The sequence below is a fragment of the Gadus chalcogrammus genome, chromosome 16 (genome assembly GCF_026213295.1).
Source record: "Gadus chalcogrammus isolate NIFS_2021 chromosome 16, NIFS_Gcha_1.0, whole genome shotgun sequence".
In the NCBI taxonomy this organism is placed as follows: domain Eukaryota; kingdom Metazoa; phylum Chordata; class Actinopteri; order Gadiformes; family Gadidae; genus Gadus; species Gadus chalcogrammus.
Window position 1 is genome coordinate 31,561,200 of NC_079427.1, and position 4,603 is coordinate 31,565,802.

A 4,603-nucleotide genomic window follows, 5' to 3' on the forward strand; every position below is an offset into this window, starting at 1 on the left:
AGCTACTTGTGGAGGTCTATGAGGAGTACAAGCATATAATAACTCAAAAAGGGAACACCGTAACCATTAATAAAACAGGGAGGCCGCCTGGCAAAAAAATCGCGGATCTTTTGAATTAATAAGTAGTATTAAGCGTAACATATTTAAATGTAATATTGACCATAGATTAGAAATCAGTGGGATAGTCATGAGGTAACGTGTCAGACTTGCACCCGGTCGTCCGGGGTTCAATCCCCACCTAATTAGCAAATTAGGAAGGATTACTGGAGTAATCAGAAAACCTTTCACGCCATTTATTTTCCACTTCTTTGAATATTCTAAATTGACTGACCATAGTATTTAGAAAACTTAGTTACCGTGTTGTTTTTTTAAAAATGCACAATCAATGCAATTTATTTTCAAACTCAAAAAAATTATCGTTTGTGTCATGGTCTTTCTGTTTCCTTGTCTTGTTTTGGTGTCTTTCCTGTTTTACTTTGGTATCTCTGTCTTGTTTCTCCCCATGTCCTGTCAAGTTTCCCTCCTGTGTGATTACTGCTCCCTCCCCTAATGTGTTTCAGCTGTTCCTCGTTGCGTGTCCTGTGTTTGGTATTTAAGCCCTTGTCTCTCATTTGTTCCCCGTCGGATCATTGTGGTTTGTGGTGAGTTGTGTCCTATGTTCCCTATGTTCCCTGTGTTCCCTGCGTCACCTGCGTCACCTGCGTTCTCGGTGTTCCTTGCCTTTTTGCGTTAATAAATTACCCTTTGCCTGAACTGTCTGCTATTGGGTCCTACCTGCCTGCCTGCCTGCCTGCTACCCGCTAACCGTGACAGAATGGTCCGACCATCTTTGGACCCAGCGGACGCTGTTTTCTTTCTGAGTTTGAGGCTGTGTTGGGGCGTACGTCCCAACACAGCCGATTGTGCAGATTGTCCTAACCCTCCACGCTCCTGCTTCCAGTCGCAGACCCCGGTCTCCTGCTTCCAGCCTCTGCCCCCGGGCCCCAGCTACTAGCCTCCTCCTGCCTTACGGACTATCAGAGTGGGGGTGGTGAGTTTGGAGTGCCATCCGGTTCCACATTTCTCTCCAGCCCCTGAGCTGACTCCGAGCCCTGTCCGGTTCCTGAACCCTACTCCTTCCCGAGGGTGCACCTCTTCCAGATCTTCCAGACCTTCCAGAAGGGGCCCGCCCTCTCCCTTGCCTTCCAGAGGGGGCCCGCCTTCTAAACCTTCCAGAAGGGGCCCGCCCTCTACCTTGCCTTCCCGAGGGGTCCCGCCTTATAAACCTTCCAGACCTTCTAGAAGGGGCCCGCCCTCTACCTCGCCTTCCTCCTGAGAAGACCCGCCCTCTACCTCGCCTTCTTCTTCGCCAATGCCGGCCACCTGTGGGTCTTCACCATTGCAGGCCTCCAGAATTGCAGGCCTCCAGAATTGCAGGCCTCTAGAATCTTTTTTGGTTCTTTTCTCCTGGCTCCCCCCCACCCATCCTATTTGGGTTTGACTTTCTTTTATTTGCATGTCGTGGGTCGCCTGGTAGTCGACCCTTAAGGGGGATGTGTCCTGTGTGTTGCCTGCGTCACCTGTGATCTCGGTGTTCTATGCCTTTTTGCGTTAATAAATTACCCTTTACCTGAACTGTCTGCTATTGGGTCCTACCTGCCTGCCTGCCACCCGCCAACCGTGACAGTTTGAAGAATCGTTTCAATTTCAATCTTAAACAAAAAAATCGTGATTCTAATTTTTTCCAAAATCGAGCAGTCCTATCTCAGAGTGCTCTGACCCTAATGTCTCTGCCTCAGGGTGCTCGACCCTAATGTCTTTACCTCAGGGTGCTCGATCCTAATATCTCGATCTCGGGGTGCTCGACCCTAATGTCTTTACCTCAGGGTGCGTAGACCCTAATGTCTACATCTCGGGGTGCTCTGCCCTAATGTCTCTACCACAGAGTGCTGATGCAAATTACTGTTGCGCCTGACGCAACTCTAAAATGGGTTAGTCTGAAACCCGTAGGTGTGTTTTGGGCGTAACGTGCAACAAACCAACGAGGGTTCCATCTCCCATCCCCTTTAAGATCCAGCGCATTTGAACTTAACAAGTTGATATTTTGACAACGCGTTTGCAGTCTCTGCTGAGACAGATGCATGACCACATGAATTTCAAACATCAAGTGGCTCAGTATATGGCCTAATAATATGGCCTAATTCACACATGGAATAGCGTTTTCCTCTTCAACTTCAGAAACTGAGTCGTCATGTCATCGAATTTCGGTAAAGAGAACTTGACACATATATGATAATGCGGTCCTGTGGCGACAACTGTGGGTCTATTCAATGATATGTGGCAATACATTAACAAACATCGTTTTACCAGTATTGTATACATTATCGGTATCGACTTATAATATACTTTGCCATGGACTGTATTAGGCGTTACGTGTTTAGTTTGCTTGTGTTTAAACAGATGGGTGCATGCACGTGCCAAGCATCATTCATTCTTTTAAACACTCACACGCGGTAAAACAATGTTTTCTCATGATCAAATACTCATCAATCCTAAAAGTTATGGGGTTGTACAGGATGTCTGTGACAGAAAATATGTGTTTGCTGTACTGTGTTTGCAGATGCATTGATTTAAAAGTACAACTTATTACTGCTGCATCAGCTGTTCTGATGTAATTTAACCACGTTATCATTTACCCTGAAACAAGATTTTGTTTTTGGAAGGCTGGGATATGCTTTGCTCGAGTTTATTATTGTTATAATTATTATTTTAATGCATGGCATAGCCTACTACAGTGTTGATTCATGCAGCCCCTATGGAAATGTTTCCACAATCCACATGCTATTTCTATGCAGTTTCAAACATATGAACAATCTTTGATATTTCAATTAGGCTAATTGTTTTCATGTGCTGTACATAGCCTATGTGTGTGTGTAAGCTTATGTTACAGTTCCGACCTGCCTAGGCACGTCAAAATAGCAACACCGATCGCGCTATCCACTAGGGCATTTAGACAAGGTCTGCGCCGGTCAGTGGCGCAATTACTTTATCGATCTGTAAGATAGCACCATGTATAATTTGTGCCGGAACACGCCTCTGCTTTTCGCGTGTAGTGGAAGGAGCAGGCAGTATAGTGGCGCGAGTTGCAGGGGAAGATCAGCTTTGCGGCGGGTGCAAACTAGCAACGATACATGCGTCGGTGTAGAAAGTCAATTGTGGGCGGTTCCTTGGCAATGCCGCTATATTATCAAGCGCAAAAATGAATCTCGCCCAGTACTCTTGGCTCAGTTTATGGCCAAATAATATGGCCTAATTCACACATGGAATAAGGTTTTCTTCCACAACTTCAGAAATACTGAGTCCTCAAATAAATTTCGGCAAAGAAAACTTAACACACATATGATATGCGGTAACTTTGGTTCTATTTAATGATATACGCAATACATTATAAACATCGTTTCTTATCAGTGTTGCATTATCGTTATCGACTTGTGTTCCTAATATGCATGTGTCCCCCCGTTAATATACATTGCCATGGACTGTTTTATGTGTTACGTGTTTAGTTTGCGTGTGTTTAAACACATATAGATTCACACACGCGCGCGCGCATTCATTCATTCTTTTACACATACACACACTTGATCAAATACTCATCAATCCTAAAAGTTATGGGCATGTGCACGATGTCTGTGTCAAGAAAATTATGTTTTTGCTGTGCGGTGTTTGCAGACGCATTGATTTAAAAGTACAACTTATTACCGCTGTATCAGCTGTTCTTTCCCAAATAACTGTCCAAGAATGTGTGGCTAGGTAGATGAGAAAAGCAAAGTGTTTGCGCGAGGTGCACAAGCAACATTATGCATGCGCCCTTAAAATAGCATCTGAACAACGTGCCACTGACTTTAAACCAGGTATTTCCTGGTTTGTGGCGCAAGTGATTTCTGAAACTGCAAAATAGCACCAGGGAATGTTTGCGCCAGAACACGCCTCCTCCTTTCGCCGAACCGCCCCTTGGGGCGCAAGATCATTCCCTAATTTAGCAACGCGTGGCGCAGGAGGGGAAAGAACGCTCTGCGCCAGTTCCTATGCACCAGTAATTAAGTCAATTGCGCCAGATGCAAGATAGGGCCCCAGATGTGTTTGGGCTTGCGTCGTAAAGGACTGTTTTTTATAACTGTTTGGATGCAAAAATTGAAACCATTATTGTTCATGGCTCCGGACATAGCTGTGTCCTCCTGGTTCTGGGTTGGGTTTGTCTGTTTCTTCTGTCACACTAGATGAGCTCATGCATGAACACCAATACATGGCAACTGTGAAAATTGTTCCCGACCCACTCAAACCAAATGCGTCCTCAGTTCCATTATTGTTGGTGACCAGCTTGTTTTGGGTTCACAGCCCCCAATGCGCTCTCTCTCTCTCTCTCTCTCTCTCTCTCTCGCTCTCTCTCTCTCTCTCTCTCTCTCTCTCTCTCTCTCTCTCACCATCTTTCAATCATTACAGCCATCTGATGAAGTGATTAGTTGAATGTAAAGCCCATTACCCATCAGACAGATTTCACAGGATCAGAGTAGAGTAGAAGCGGAAGCATACGACACTATTGCAAACATAAGATCCACACAAGAAA